The following is a 17773-nucleotide window of genomic DNA, read 5'->3' on the forward strand; positions in this document are numbered from 1 at the left end:
CAACTCGTGACAAAAGTGAGCCCACGAGGCACCCACTTTGGAAAGAATTTTCTCATACCCAAATATTCTTGTTTGATATGAGATACACGTTCAGTGTACATACTTAGAGTGCCCGCTATCTCAAACAACTTCACTTTACGATCATCAGAAATTATTGTATTTCTTCTTCTTCTTAATTGGCGTAGACACCGCTTACGCGATAATAGCCGAGTTAACAACAGCGCGCCAGTCGTTTTGTTATTGTATTTAGCAAATGTTAAAATTGAGTTATAAATCCAAACCGTTGAACCACTGTGCAAGCTTTGATGCATGTCTGAGCGACACGACGTGTCACTGTCTAGTTGTCTGGCTTTGTGAAAAACGTGCCATTTTGGGAATTTCGCGAAAACACAGACAAATGAATTTATGTATTTGCTCAATCAAACAAAGAGTGCTTAAACAATATTGTTAATAATAAGAAAGTATGGCGAGACGTTTTAACAAAATATTTTTATAAACGTAAAAAGTGCTTCTATGTTAGCGAAAGTAAACTATTATAATGCTTAAGAGAGTATAGTCTAGAAACAATGAGGCGACAGACTTGATTAGCAGTAGAAACGGCAAGGCTGTGTATGCAAATGTGATTGAATGCTGGCGGAAATGATGTAATAAACTATTACGAATAATTTGTGATGAGCATGATGATATGAAATGCGAGAAAATATTTATTGAACTAAAAAAAAAAAAGTATCAACAGCTGCAAGCGAATTTGAAGGACTCAAACCAGGCAAGAGTTAGCTTCCTTAGATTTATTTAGATACAAAAAATATTATATTAAATATACACATACATAAACATTAATAAAAAACATATTTACCCTGCAGTGTAATATGAAACATAAAACTAGTTACGAACTTCTTTAGAACTAGTATGGATACTGACTGACAGAAGTTTTAACTAGTTTTTGCATGGTTTGCTCTCTAAAAGGTCTTCTAAAATTGATATTTTTTCAATAAGTACACGAACAAAATTCAGATTCAAACTATGGTAATAAAAAATAATACAAATTTTAACTAATCTGTTACTAAACTGGTAACTAATCAGTAATTTAACTGGTTTTGAACTAGTTCGACCCTGGTATATAACCGAATGAAATCTGATAATTTTGATAATTTTCTTCTTGTAAGACTTGAAGTCTTATATTGTTTAATATCAATTATTTGGATGAAAAAAATACAGTCTAAAGTAGTTTGTAACTAGTTGGTTTCACTGCAAAGCACTTACAGCACTAGAAATTTAAGCAGGATAATCCATATCACATATCATTACTGATGTTAATAAAACACTTAAAGCTGAAAGCAAGCAAACTTTAAATAAGTGAAAAAAAATTTAATATAAATATGAAAAAAAAAGCTAATGATATTAAAATGTTAACAGCTAATTGTACCTACATACGTCTTCTTCGTCAACATATTCTCAGTCATATAATGAAATGAAACAACATATTAAAAAAATTATTCCAATACTAATGATATTAATGCACTACAGCCAAATGAGCAATTTTAAAATATCCAAAGCTCCATTTTAAATATATTATATATAGATATATATGTACATGTACCTAAAAGTTTAAGTGATAAATACAGATGTGAAAACTTAACCACATTTTAGTGACGACTAACTGCATATGCATACATCAGTGTTTACACAACTAGATAATCTTCCACAATAAAGACTTAAAATAATCAATCGCAAATTGACTTTTGGTGTTTCAGTTAACTTTCTTGTCACGGGAATGCGTTTTTGGTAAGAAAAATTACGAGATTCCAGATTATGTTTTGTTATTTGCTGTTCTGAACATCATCATCCATATATGTAAGTAAATAAAAATCAGGATATTATTATTTTCAATCGATTCTTAAATTCATCAATGTCGAGATGTAAACGGAAGCACGTATCGCACCATTATGCTGCAACTGAAAGTGATCAAAATCAGTGGACAATTTTTTTAGTTGAAGAAATTTAGCAAAATTAAAATTATTTTCTAACACAACGCTACCTCATCCTTGAACGTGTGAAGAGTAAGTATTATGAATAGCTTTGGTGCAACCGAAGTTAAAGTTCTTGTTCTGAATTAGTGACCTTCTTTATCCCCTCTAACATAATCTTGGACCGGCTGAAATATGTCTTCGGAATGCGTCAAAAAACTTAGCAGTTATCTAATGATTGATCGGCAAAAATTCGCTACTTACAATAACATGATCTCAAGCTGGCTCCTGTCAGAGTCATTACATTGCAGGCAGGTGGCTCCTGGAGAAGGCTGATGTATTTTCCCAATCATCCCCTGATGTTGGACCCAGAAGAAGGTGACTGGGTATTACAACGGCCATTGTTAATGAAGTACCTGGCGTTGGGCATAAAACGCTACGGGTAGAGAAACCCGAATCAAAACTCAACAAGGAGGAACAAAAGAAGGAAGCGGACTGGGAAATCAGTCCACACGTCGGTGGGAGACGAGGCTGCTACCACCGGTGGCCACAGCGACCTTAGGAGTTGTGTCGCCAGCGGCTACTGCAACGGGAGCAGGTTGCGGTGGTTGTAGTACTACTGCCAAACCAGGTTTACAGCGCCCGATTTTAGAATTAACGCGAAAAGTTTCCTGTGCAGGCGTCCGAGGGTTCCAACTATCGCAACAAGAGAGTGCTCCGGAAGAAGTCAGGCAAAGAGGAGTTGAAGGCAAAAGCGAGATACTAGGCGGCGAATAAGGAAGTAGAGGTGAAACGGCTGGCTTGGGCTGGAGAGGAGGGCGCACTTCGCCACTCGAAATTTGTGTAATACCTTGGATTCAGCGTATGCTAATCTTATTGAGGAGCATAGCGCTGGAAAGAACCAACGTTCGATGGAGAGCAAATCGAAGTGGCACTTGAAAAATAGAAAGTGGAAAGACGTAGCCGGGAAACTAGACATCAACGTGGCAGCCACGGCATTTAAAAAGACTGCAAGAAATGTCTAGAGCAGGGCACCAGGGAAACAATGGAGCATCTCTTGTGCACTTGTTCCACATTAACAAGATTATGCCGTAAGAGTCTGGAGGTATCGATACCGAGGCCGCAGAGTCTGTTAAAATTCGCGTGAAGCGCAGGAATCCTAAAGGATAACTACTCCTCTTGGATATAGCAACTGAACCCCATCTGGTATCGCAAAGGACCAAAACTGGTCTATGCTTGATTTATCGGCCTACCAGATTAACCAAACCTAACCTTACCGAATGACTTTCTAACTGTTCACTAAAAATTATTACTTTTAAGTTTCTTTTTAACAATTCGATTTTTTAGAAATATCGAAGCTGTTCAGCAAAAGCTTTGAAAAAGCTCTACTAAGAGTGTAACGAGATATTACTGAACAAAGTTTGAACGATAAGGACTTTCGTCAAGCTTTTCCTCAGATTCTAGAGATGACCCATTGATTTAGGTATAAAATATTACATTAATTTTTGGTATTGTTATGGATCTAAGGCTTTGAAAGGCGACGGTTGCTCTTTTTGTAATGCTTCCTTCTTCTAGATTCTAATTCTATTCTTTTCTAGGAATCCAAAATTTTTCCTAATACTAACTATTAAAAGATTTATATTTGATGTCAATATTTTACTATATCGTTTAATTTTATTTTTCATTTTCTGTTTTCAACAGTTATTTCAAAATTAATATTGCTAAAATGCCTTCACTGTCATCTAACAACTTCCCTAATTAGTAAACAAATCAAGCGCAGACAAACATAAATAACGTGTATTATAATGCTCCAAGTAAGGTGAACGGTGGCTCCAGTCAAACTTTTTAAGTGCAAATCGATCAATTCCGATATTCATAAATGCCGCAATAAAATGAAGTGGATTGCATTGAAATTATTTGGCTAAACAACTCACGATTTTTTGACGTAAATAAAAAATTATAACGTGTTTGAAAGTCAATTGACCAATATGCACCTTTATCTATAGATTTAGATGGGTAAATTATAATAGGCAAAAAAGAGAAGTCAAATTAGTCTAAGATCTAAATTGGAAAATATAAAAGGAAACTATGCATTACATACATATGTATGTATACACATAAGTAAGACACTCAATACACACAAGACTGTTCGCGCAGATCAGAAACAAAATTTTAGTAGTTTTGAAAGTTGAGTTCTAGGTATAAAGCCAAATTTCTAATAGAAAATAATGTTCGTTTTTTATTTTCCTCCTTCTGTTCTATTAAAAGAATTAAAAAAAGCTTATTTCGCGATAATATAATATTCTCAAAATTAGTGAATATTCTTTGTGACAATCTCTAATAATATTTGAAGCAATTAAGTCATATAAGTAAGTAAAACCTCTAATTTTAGAACCCTAAAAATAGAATAAAATACGTTCTTCACTTGAAATACAAAACCAAATTTATAATTGCTCTCTGAGCCACCTAGCGGCAACTTTAGATTAATATCAATATTCTAGATTAATATCAATATTCGATCGAGATTATGCCGTATAATGCGTCATATAATTAAAAAAACGAATAACATTATTTCATAATAAACTAAAAAACTGGTGGCGTAAAATTTCCAAATAAAGTTCTGGTTTATCATATGTTAATTATCAGGGTTTATGGGTTTTTAAAAATCAGAAAATATGTTTTCATGAAATCGTTAAATTTTGATTGGTTTTGAAAATTTTTATTTCTTGAAAAATTCTCTACCTATCTTCATGAAGTTTTACATAGACCTATGAGATATACTAGACGAAGGAATTTTTTTCGATTACAACTATTTGAGAAAAATTTCATGAAATTTTCACTGAAATTTTCATTTTTTTTTTTGTTTTATAAAAATGTCTGCCGAAAATCCAATTTCCATTTTTTCCCCTTGTCCAAGTTCTACGTTAAGGTTTTAACTAAAATTTTTTTCGATTACAACTATTTGAGAAAAAAATGTCGCAAAATTTTCACTGAAATTTTCATTTTTTTTTGTTTTTTTCACTTTAGATGGAAATGCTTCCTTGAAAGGAGTTATTCTACCAATGTTGCAGCATCTTTTTTTTTACTTGAGGAGTCACCGGAAATGGCGTCGCAATGTGTAGCTGATTATCGGGATATATATCTACCTATCTTCTGCCTTGTCCGAGACCTATTAAAATATTTTTTTTCAAAAATTATCAGATTCTCTATGTTAATAGTGTATGTTTGTAACAATAAAAATTCTAATAAAATATTTAATTTTTTATGTGAGGAAAAAATTGTTGAAAAATGCTATTTCACTCGAGGAATCCCATGTAATAACCCCATGTTTTAGAGAACGCTATGTTTCTAATTAGTTTCAGAAAGGCTTTAAGAAACTAAAATACTGGGTTGCTCGCGAATTTCAAAAATTATAACCTCACTTCAAATACTACTATTAATAAAACTATAAATTTCACTTCCGAAAAAAAAAACTTTTCTTTGCTTCTTTATTTAAATACATTTATTATTTTAATTCCATTTACCATGAATCTCTATATACCATATACATTACACACACTCTCAACATTATAATTTGTCAATGGCAATGAGCCTACAACACAAAGGAGACCTTCAACTTGGCACTCTTAACTCGGCGACGTACGACAGCTTTGATTGATTTCTTCAGGCGCATGTGTGTAGCTGATGGTGGTTTATATATATATATATACATAAATATATATACATATATAGTATAATATCTAAAAATACACGCTGGTATAGAGTTATCAAACGAACATGGTGTTTTCTGAAAGTAGAAAAAAACTGCAATGTGATCAATGAACTTCGGTTCGGCAAACTATACTCACACATGCATATGTATAGACAAGCTCATATTACAATACAACAACAATAAGTTATCTAAACTTCCAAGCAAATATCTATTTATATTTTTATATATAAAAACTCATTAATTTCTATGCAGTGGTGCTTGTAGCGGAGACAAAGGCGACAATAAGCCGACAAATTGACTAAGCAAAAAAGCGTCAGACAGCAAGTCACCAACGCCAGCTGCGTTACCATATATTCATTCTATTTGTTTATTTATAACTATTTCCACTCTATTTAACAGGTTTTATCTCCGGCTTATATTTGTATAAAAATATAATTATACAATATATTTTTTGGTGTTGTAGTGTATTAATTTCGCTTTAACCTGTATGAGCAAGCGAGTTGTCATTGCTATCAATTTACTTAGTTTGAGTTTTTTGTTTGTTTTTATTTTTATACTTTTCTTTTTGTTTAATATCAATACAGTTATATAAAAAACATATGAAGAGAGAAAAGATGAGTGCAAACACCTGCCGCTCAAGACTTTGAGACAAACGTTTTTCTTGTGTTATATTTTTAGATATATTGTATTTTATATAATGTTTAACCTTTTGTTTTCAGACTTGTTATAATATGCAAATAACGTCGCCGTTCAGTTCTAATGAAACTTGTTTTGTTCGTTATCATTTCTGCTCTTCTTGAACACATAAGTACCATTCGTTAGCTTTGCAAATAAGTTAAAGGAACAAAATCCACATTTTTTTTAATTGAAAATTATTTGTAAATATTAAATGTAAAGATTTATGTAATTAAAAAACATGTAAGGGTATAATGGACCCCTTGGCCTAAATAACCTTCTTCCAGCGTTTTTTCTGCTCAGCCAGGGTGCCGAAAAAACGAAAAGTTTTTATTGATTCTGAGGCTGTAACAGCCAACTCCCGAAAGTTCAATTACATTAAACATTGCACAAAAAGCAAATGATGGCCAGCCACGATTGACAATAAGAAAAATTTTGTTAAGTGTTCGGTGAGCTTAGCAGGAATGGTAAGAGGCATGAGATCCTCTCTTACGATTAAACTCTTTGAACCTGAAATGTCAATAATCAACGGTACACTGCCAAGCAAAACATATTGAGAGAAACACACAGCAGAAGCTTCGATAGCTTAGTTGGTAGGTCTTTATGCATCGATGCTATAGTTCGGATCTCACATCAAGTGATTATTTTTTTCTGCAATGATTGAATAATTATTCTCAAGAGATGCTTGTGATAGTCAATGTACCAGTTTTTTGCCAAAAGAACAAGGTATTTCTATGAGAGTGGCGTAATAAAATTATCTTCAAAATGGCAACAAGTTGTTGAACAAAACTGTACATAATTGACTTAAATCATGTCGTTCTAACTGTACTCAATAAAACTTTCAATTTAAGACAAAGATCACACTGGTCTACCGCATTGCGCATGTGTTATAAATTAGAGCGTGTTGACTTACAGGGAGCAAAAAATATGGAAAAATCGCGTTTAAGGAAATGTTCTACAAATTATTCTGAAAAACTTTGCCAAGAGACTGTTGGTCTAAAAGCGGATTTTGGGTGCGCAAACATTTTTTTTCTGGCATATAATCGATTTATGTTTAATAGGCGCATTATTAGCGATACATACATACACATTTTTATTTTCAATTTTAAATATTTACATTTCTCCAATATTTTTATACTTTTGCAAACATATCGGCATAATATTTGATAGTCGAGAAAATCTTTTCGTATTTCTAATCAAACTTCAACTTATTTTTTTTAATTCATAATAATAAATAAACAAACAAATATGTCCCATTTCGTTCAACCACTTTTTGTAATTTTTCCGTTAGAGATATTATTCCATCAGTGTAAAATTTTCATCAGTGTAAGTCGAAATTTTGAAATTTCCAGAACGGCAGCGAGCGAATCATTGTTGTGCTACATGAAGTGATGCAGCATCGTCTTCGTAAACTTCACAAATTTGATTGGTGGCTTGCGTGATATTCTTCCCTTTTTTATACAAAAATTTCAAAATATAGCGAATTTCTTAATTTTTTTCACTCATTTTTGAACAGCTGTAACTTTTTTTAAACTTCATCGAATTTTTTGGTTAAATGAAGCTTAAAATCACACTTTTCTAACACTACATATATGGTATGACCCAATGTGATTGGTAGCACTGGAAATATACGACTGCAACGACATCTATTGACAAAATACGAAAATACTTTTTCGACTACCAATATCTTCTATCCGAAACGGAAATGTTGGAACTGGAAAAAGTTGGTTAATGAACAACCAAACCTAGCATTTTCTAAAATATACAATAAGGCATGGATGCTTTTATTCTATTAACAAATAATTCTAATATTAAACTCTTAAATAAGTCTCTCGTTAGCGAACAATGGCAACTTGTAGCAACATATAACTTAAATGCGAATTTCGCAAGCAAACAAAGAAATTAATAAATTTCGTTGCAATTAATTATGCACTCATTAAACTTTAAATCAAGCAAAAGAAAGGCAATCAAACTCGCAAGCAGCACTTGAGCAAAAGCAGAAGTCGTACAAAAGGTTTTTGTTTCGTTAAATATGCATTTATTATGTAAATCAGCGAGCGACAGACATACATTAGCTGTAAACAAGCACATAAAAGAGCAAAAAAGGAATAAAAAACAACAACAACAAAAAATAAGAGTTATAGACAACTGCTACACAGGCTACTGCGCAGCTCCAGCAACCAGTCATCGACCAGCGGGTTCGTCGTTTAAGTCTTTCGTTTCATCTTTCACCTCAAACCGGCTCTGGCGTTTATTGCCCAGCCTGTGTAGTTGTTTTTGCCACGACTGTACAAACGATTAGCACAATTACTTAGGCTTAGGCGAAATGCGAGTGTGCGGATGAGACTTAGCGTCGCAATTAGCCGACTAACTGACGCGCTTAAGGCTAGACAAAAGTGGCGGTGTGGCAAAAAGTTGTGCGCACGCGCAAGCCTCACCCTTTTTGTTTGAAAATTCTGCCGCGAGCTTATGCTAATTCACCTGTAACAATTTGCTAGACTTACAATGTAACAAAAGCGCACAAAATCATTAACTGTTTGTGTGTATGTGTGACGAATATGAAAGCGTTCGCTGTGAATGAGTGATAAATGAAGCAGAAGAACGCGTCGGTTTGCATATCATAAGCGTGTCTTGAGCATGTTTTAATAAACAAATTAGCAAAGCGCTGACTCGCTTTATTGAAATGAAAATCCGCTGCGAATCGGGTTTTCACCGAAATTTCATGAATGAGCTTGTTTCGCCGGTGAATCAAATTCATCGACTGGCTGCATTGTCACACAAGCGTGTGTTTGTTTACAGCGCCAATTAAAGGTGCTAAAAGCCAATTACACGTAAATGCGCCACAGTTCGCGTGAAGTTGACATAATTTTCGCTTTCGCAATTCAAAGGAATTGTTTTGCCAAAACTTCGAAGGTAAACAAAAACAAGCGTTCCAATAAATTTTTATTGCCACTTCGATTCTGACGAAATTGTTTGTTTATTTTGATGGATTTCGTAATATGTGAGATCCATCCCATTGTTTTGCATGCCGTTATTGTTTAAATAAAATGCTGTGGAATATTCCGAGTATATTGAAAGTATAGTGAAAAGGCGTACAATATATCTATATGAGATAACATTACCTTTGGTTGCACCGAAGCTATGATTATTTTCGCTAGTGTATTTCTTAAGCCATAAAAGTGTACAAAAACATTTTGTATCGTATAGTAATCCGTTGGTAACGATTTCTTCGAAGAATATGGCGTTGCCTTTTAAATGAGTATTGCCGAAATTTCGTCAGAATATCTTGCCAAACAAAAATGTTTTTCGAACAAAAACTTGAAATTATTAGTCAGTTTTTATGCATTTTCTGAGGACACTTACTATAGTAATGTATGTTATATATACATATAAATTAAACAATCAAAAGGTAATGATTTTAACAAGCATCAAGCTTATTGCCTGTTTTTAATATTATGATATTTTAACGTAAGACTTTTTTAAAGGAAAATTAGATTTTTTACTATTTATAGTCCAAATAAGGTTTCCCCCGTAATATTAAAAACAAAAAACAAGATACGGATATAACAAATTAAATTCTCACTAAAAATCGTAAAAGGAAACGTTTTTATACACGATAAAATGAACACCACAAAAAATTGGCAATTTGTTAGTTTCTGCTAAATTTCGAGGTTATGTGAAAGTTGAAGATCTTTTCATTTCCTACAATCATTCCATTACACTTTTTGCCGGAAAACCCCTTTTAATGGGTGGATTACCGGCAGAGCAAAGAACTGACGAAGTTCATGCATCAGCTTCTTAGCAAGATATGGTCGGATAAAAGCATGTCCGACGATTGGAACCTAAGTGTGCTTTGTCCAATCAACAAAACGGAAGAGCCCTCAATCTGCGCCAATTACCGTTGACCTAGCCTCCTCAACATCGCATATAAGGTTCTATCAGAAAATTGATTGGACCTTATCAGTGTTGCTTTAGGAACGGGAAATCTACTATAGACCAGATCTTCACCAAGCGCAAAATCTTAGAAAATACCCAGGAAAGAAAGATCGCCACTCACCACCTTTTCTTCAGCACGAAATAGAGCTTCTTCTATGCCGCTATGTCTGAACTTGGTTTTTCCGCAAATCTAATACACAGCTGACGTTTAGCATTACTAAAAAAATTGTCAGGATAAGGAAGGATTTCTCCAAGTCGTTCGGTACCAAATGAAGATTCAGACAAGAAGACTCCGTATCGTACGATTTCTTCAATCTATTGCTGGAGAAAATAATACGAGCTGCAAAACTAAATAGAGAAGGTACAAACTTCTGTAAGAGTGTACAGCTGCGGGCGTATACCGATCATGTTGTTATTATTGGGCTCAACAACCACGCCGTTAGTTTTACTTTCTACAAACTAAGGAAGGAAGTGAACGAAGGCAAGACGAAATATCTTCTGTCATTAAACAAACAGTCGTCGTACTCACGACTAGGTTCCCACGTTACTGTTGATAGTCATAGCTTCGAAGTAGTCGATAATTTCGTCTATCGTGGAAGCGGAATCACTACCAACAACAATATCATCCTTGAAATCCAACGCAAAATGACTTTTGTCACAGACAATTTTCGAGAGAAGAGACAGCGACTGCGCTAAGTCATATTATTTGGATGAAACAGAACACTCCAGCTTCCCGTCGTTGGAAGCAGAGAAAGTGGAAGGCCTCCATTTACTTGGAGAGATCGGGTGGAGAAGGACCTGGCTGCACTTGGTATCTCGAATTGGTGCCAAATAGGGAAAAGAAGAAACAACTGGCGCGCTGTTATTAACTCGGCTATAACCGGGTATGCGGCGTCTATTTCACTAAAGAAGAAGAGCGCAAACTATTTTTGATTTCTAAAAAAATATTTATATGTTGTTTTAACACAACATTTTTCAATACAGTGCCAGAAAATATGAAAAAAAACAACTGATATCTTTACGTTGTCAGTTTAGTTTTGAAAAATAAGAAGGCATTAAGATTACAAGTTTGGATGCTTAAAAACATTACATGTTTAAATTGAGCTCATTTTAAGAGAATTTTGCAGCACTTTCTCCAGTAAAAAATTGTTTTCATTAAAAAAATATTTTTTTTTATCTCAATAATTCCTAATGTAAAACTTTATGTAAACCCAAACTATGCATGGAATAAATCAATATAATATGTCGCTAACCTGCTACCCTTCATCATTTCAAAAACATTAGTATATATTCGTTAAATAGTGAGTAACATAGACCCACCTTAGTGATGTGTTGAACCAAAAAATATCTTAAGTTCAATGGTTTTGTTTGTCAACATTGGCATGGCACACAAGTAACACAAATGTATGTACATATGTGCAAGTACATATTTAGATATTTAGGTATGTCAACAGCCTCTTGAACTTCATTGTCATAGTTTTTTTCTTTAAAATTGTTCACTGTTGTTGAAAATTTTATGTTAAGCATTTGTCAAATATCATTTTTGCCAGCTTTCAATGTCAACTTAGCCAATTGAGTTCAAGCGCCAGCTTACGCATTTTTTATTTACCTGCAATGAACAGTTAGAAAATAAGGAATACGTTTGTTTACCTTTTTGATTGAAAGCAACTGTCAACTAACATTGAAAAGTGCGATCATATTTGGCAACGATTGGTTAATCTGACACTTGTTGAGTGACACATAGCTACTTAGCTGGCGACAAGGTCAATTTCGAAATTTCAGTTGGCGGAAATGAGAAAAATAAATATGATGTTGAAAAATTTTAAAATTGTTATTTAATAAAGGAATATTGAAAAAAGGCTATTAGCACAAGTCAATTTTATTTCCAGAAAATTATTCATATTTTATTCAAAAATGTCACGTTTTCATTAATTAACTTTTTTTCAAAGCAATTCAATGTTGGTAAATAAAAATTTTCAGACATAAAACAACCTTTCAACAGTTTTTAAATTTTTTTTATTTCCAAAATGTTCAAAATTTTAAAATTTAATAATAAATACCTATAAATCTTTATAAATTTGGATAATTTTCTAAATTTACATCATTTTTGGATTTGTTTTCATTCAAAGTTTTTTTAACGAAACATTATTATTTAAAAAATTTCATATTTTCACTAATTAATTTTTTTTTTTTCATAGCAATTCGAAGTCAAAAAAATTTTATATTTGCTGATCAAAAAAAAAATAAAAACTTTCAAAAGTTTTTACTTTTTCAAAAGTTTTTACTTTTTTTCTATTTACAAAATTTTCAAAACATTAATTTCTTTTTTAATCAAAATTTTTTAACTCAAATTTTAATTATTTTTTTCATAGCGATTCGGAGTCAAAAAAATTGTATATTTTCTGATAAAAAAGAAGAACTTGCAAAAGTTTTCATTTATTTTAGAATTACAAAATTTTCAAAGCTTTAACTTTTTTACAATCAAAATTTTTTAACTAAATTTGTTTTTTTTTTTTAATTCCCAAAATTTACAAAGTTTTTATTATTTTACCATTTTTTTATTTCTAAAATTTTAAAAATTTTAAAATTTTCTTTAACAATTTTTTGAATCAGTATTTTTAACTAAACAATTTCTGTTCTCTTTTTAATTTCGAAAATTTATAAAATTTTGAAATTTTTTTAAATAAAAGTTAAAAAAATTATTTAAAAGATATTATGTTTTCAATTATTAATTTTTTATTTTAAGTTAAAAAAGAATTATTTTCAGATCAAAAAAAAAAAACTTTAAACGGTTTTTCAAATTTTTTTAATTACCAAATTTTTCAAAACAAATTTTAAATAATTTTTTTTTCTTTCCACATTTGTAACCAAAAAATGTCTGTTCTCTTGTTTAATTCCCAAAAATTTACAAAATCTTATATTTTTTTTTAACCAATTTTTTCAATAAAAATTTTCAACAAAAAAAGGTATGTTCTTTTTAATTCCAAAAATGTTAAAATTTTTTTAAGGAAAATGTTTTTTTTTTAAATAAAATTTTGTTCAACAAAAAATTTTTTTTTCTAATTCCAAAGTTTTTAAATTTTTTTTAAACAAATTTGTTTGAAAAAAAAAAATTTAACAAAAAAATGTCAGTATAAGCTTCGTTTATTTTCACCAAATATAGATCGAAACTTCTTTAGAAAATTACATAAAATTCACAAACATTTGTTGTTGAACTCACCATGGTAACAGTACTCATCGAAAATGTCACGGTTCACACACTTCTTTTATTTCTGAAAAACAAGACAAAAACTGTTCTCCGGAAACAAAAAAGAATGTGAGGATGAACAAAAGAACAGCTAATTTTATGCAGACACGTGTATTGAAAGCAATAGTAAATATTATTTTTGATATAAAAATATCTTCGTTTTGATAGTTGTATATTTTTCATATACATACATACATATAATACAATATATGAGGTTTTGATTTATACTAGCTATATTTGAAAATTACGCGCTAATGGGTTGGATGAATAGCCAAAACAAGCAAATTTGGCAATTTATCATTTTGTGTTATCTTGGCTGCCAACAGGTTGAATGACGCACTAGCGAATCGGGCTATCCCCGAATTAGTAAATACCTTTCAATCGTCAACAATTAATCAATCAATATATGTATGCATTCTGGTTGAATACACCGCCTTTTGGACAATTAAATGTTTTTTTCTGTGTAAGTATTTAATTACAAGTTTTTAAGCTGTAATAAACTAAATTTTTTACTAATGAACACATTTGATATATCAGTTTACAACTTTATTATTCTAATTTGTTGGGTATTTAAAAAAAAATGAACATTAATATTTTAAGCGCCACTTTTTTGTAATCTTATTTTATTTATATGCTATTTATTTGCTTCAAAACAGTTGTACTGGCCTACCTACTTTGCCGACTACAGATACGGACAGAGCTGCACTAAACAAAATTTTTTTTTTGTAGGCCAGTGTAATCAATAGTCAAAATCAAAAATTTTTCCATAAAAAAAATAATCTGACAATATAAGACTTTCATATGAAAAAGCTATAAATTCAGTTTATGAACGCTATAATTTTTGATAGAAGTTTCCTTTCACGCAAACCATTATAACCAAGCATTAGAAAGTAGGGAATTGAACAAACTAAAGCAATTGTTGAAGCACTTGCGAGGCAACCTTGTACTAGCGTGATCTCTGACGCACTAGTGTTGCACTTCTTTCTTTGCTAGAAATATGCCCCTTTGCACTTTAGTAACTCTTAATTTCAATGACGTTCTTGACTTCATGTTTTCTCCAAGCAATCATACAATATCTTATTTAAAGCCTTAAGTTTTTAAAATCCCCCCATAAAAAGTGGCATTTTGGTTTTGAAAAAAAATTTCTATTCAAACAACAAGCTTTAGTAAAGTAAAACTTTGCAATTTTAAATACGTACCCAACCTATTCTCTTGAATCGAACTCACTTAGCTATTATTGCCCTTGATTTTGGATAAAAGAACAACCCACAAATAACAAGCAGAGAAATTACAAATCGAAGGCGAGAAATAATAATAAGTCACAGAAATTAATTGAGGTTTTGCATTCCGACCTATGGCCTGGACCTGTATGACCATATGAATAATTCTAGGAGCTTGCTGGGCGCGATGGTGATGATGTGAACCCTGTTCATGTATATGGATGCAAGGGATTTTTGCCTGCTTCTACAAATTGCTTGGCAATCTAAGGTCAGGTATTCTGTAGTTTCCAGTTCTATGTCGCAAAACTGGCAGAGGATATGCCCCTATTGGACAAGGACACGGTAGTTGTCTCGGGGGTGGTTGAACATATCTCTAAACCCTGCAAGGTTGTAACCTCCTAATAGCAACTTGACGTGGCGTATTCCGTTTGCCTGCTGCCAGTGCCAACTCCTTTATAGTGTGGGACCCCTGCATGAATAGTTCTGGCCCCATTAAATCTGCGCGAAGCGGGCTAGTTCGTCGTCTAGCTCATTGCCTGCTGCCCCTTTATGCCCCGGCACCCAAATCCGTTGTACACGGTTGCAAACTGATAGGCGGTTCAGCCTTCCTATGCACTCCTCCACTAATAGCGATTTGACTTCATAAGCTGAGAGTCATACACATATGTATTACTTGATACAATATTTTAAAGATTTCTTTTAGTATTGGTATAAACCGTGATCGAAATAAATGAATTTTTTCCCCTAGTCGCTATTTACGGAATACTCTAATAGCCTTGACAGACGGCAGCGTTAATCCGGATTAACTGCGCACTTAATCAGATCCAAATTTGTAGGTGACAGACGGCAGCTATGCGAGTTTGAAACTCTCATAAACAGCTCATTGTCCTTTTTATAATATTTTCAATAAAAATTGATAGAAGATAAACATTACGGTTGTTAGCCGACCAATTTTTACCAAACCATTTTTTATTACAAAAGCATATCAACACATTATTTTTAAAACTGCATCATAACATAGAAGTTTTATTGATATTATATTGAGAATTTGATAAACAGCTGTCAGGGTTGCTTGTATTTCATTCACAATAGATGAAAATTGACCATTTTTAACAATGTTGCCAACGAAAATCTCACAAACTCCCTAAAATTTTGAGAGTTATTTTTGGATTCAGCAACGGAGTTAGCTGTGGTAACTCCTGAATTAATTCCGAAAAATGCAATTAATCTGGTTTAACGCTGCCGTCTGTCAATGCTATAATTGGCATCTGCTTTTCTTCTTTTCTAGATAAATCCGTCGATAATAAGAGAAAAATATCTTAAAAACCTAAGTAGACATAATTCTTTATTTCAGATAAAAATTTACAAAAAATGGTCCTCAGTCCCTAATTTCGTCTATATGATAAGAAATGTACCTTGCTGCAATCATCTAGTTTCTTCTTTTTCACCTTAGGTTAGCCTTACAATCTGATAAAAATAATTCTCAAGGAACTATAATATTTCATTTTACCTGAAATGATTTCTTGCATATTCAATCTTAATTTTTACTTTTTAATTCTAGCAGAGAAATATTCTTAATATGCAATAATATTGCTTAAATTATAAGTTTCTGTATCCTCCATTTTTTCACTGTTCTTCTTTTTTACCCAATCTTAAAGCCACTTTAATGCTTACACTACACTTAAGTATTTAATGTATTCGTGTAACTACTGTTATTAGTGCTGAAAAGCTATCTATATCTTCAATAACTTATTAAGTTATTAATTTTTTCTCTATGCTTTTTCAATGATTTATGTTTTATTGTCTGGTTCCTGAGATTGGAAATCAATCGGCGTTCGTGGCTAATTGAATAAAATTATGAAAATTGTAATCGTGCGCTTTGTCGGCATCAACTTAACGGAGAAACATCTAGAATTATGTAGTTACAAGTTTCTCATTTACAGCTTTAGCTTGAAAAGATAGACGTAAATTATCGTAGATTTGCATGAAAGGCGAGAATCAGCGAGTTTCTCATGATAGGCGGCAATAAAAAGTGTCTGCTGATGACAATTACATATGTACGATGTCGCATGTGTTTGTGTGAATAAATTACTAGTCTGTAAATAAATTATAGAATGCAAAACATTAAAATATAGATTGTAAAGTAGACGAAAGTAGTATTAACTCAATACTAAAATAAATCTTGCCTTTATATTTAAGCTTTTAATAGCAAACTTTAATACAGGAAAATAACAGTAAATAATTTAAGTTAATAACTCAATTTCGCACAAATTGGATTCTTGGTTTGTTGATTAGAATAAGCATTAAAAATATTTTTTTACTTACACACACACAGATTCACACTTTTAACTTTCGAAACTTTAAGCGTATATTTCATTGATTTTTATTTGTTTTGCGTGCGGTTCCAACTATTTAGTTAGAGTTGGTTGATTTCTACGGAAGTTGCTAAAATATTACGCACAATAAAGTAAACATGAATCCAAACAACATGTTTTATTTTTTTAATTAAAAATTCAAAGAATAAAACATGAATATTTAAAGTTCTTTTTGTGCTATTTTATTGTGGGAATATTTAATAAAAATTAGACAGCTGCTTCCATAAAAGATGATTAATGAGGTGATTTCACGGCGAGCACATTTTTCCTTGTTATTTATGGTATTTTTACATATTACTTAAGAAATGCATACTATTTAATTCCGGAAAATGATGGGAAGTGAATTTTCTCTACACTTTATTTGTGTTCTCATATTACAAGTTTGAATAAATATAATAAAAAAATGATTTGACCGAAGTATTCCAAGCAAAAATGATGTCTATTACTTGACTTGAAAGAGAGTTGATTGTTTCATCTTAGATGGTCTATACCTTGTGCCCAATTTTCGATGACTCGTTCGAGTACTTCGACTGCTAACTGGCGAAAGAAATAAGGGATGTTTTGCTCCATGGCCTGAATGGAAGAGGGATTGTTCGCATATTACATGTCCCCACAGGAAAAGTCTAACGATGTGATAACAC

The 17773-nt window shown here is 32.1% G+C and overlaps 2 protein-coding genes across 2 annotated transcripts in view; one reads left to right on the forward strand and one right to left on the reverse strand.

Annotated features, from left to right (window-relative positions):
- The window catches only part of LOC126751778 (uridine phosphorylase 1), a 453502-nt gene that overhangs the window by 241597 nt on the left and 194132 nt on the right, over window positions 1–17773 (reverse strand). The window lies entirely within an intron of this gene.
- LOC126751772 (acetylcholinesterase) overlaps window positions 1–17773 on the forward strand; it is a 454065-nt gene that overhangs the window by 202144 nt on the left and 234148 nt on the right. The gene's annotated exons all lie outside the window — the stretch shown is intronic.

This window comes from Bactrocera neohumeralis, chromosome 2 (assembly GCF_024586455.1).
Source record: "Bactrocera neohumeralis isolate Rockhampton chromosome 2, APGP_CSIRO_Bneo_wtdbg2-racon-allhic-juicebox.fasta_v2, whole genome shotgun sequence".
Lineage (NCBI taxonomy): Eukaryota > Metazoa > Arthropoda > Insecta > Diptera > Tephritidae > Bactrocera > Bactrocera neohumeralis.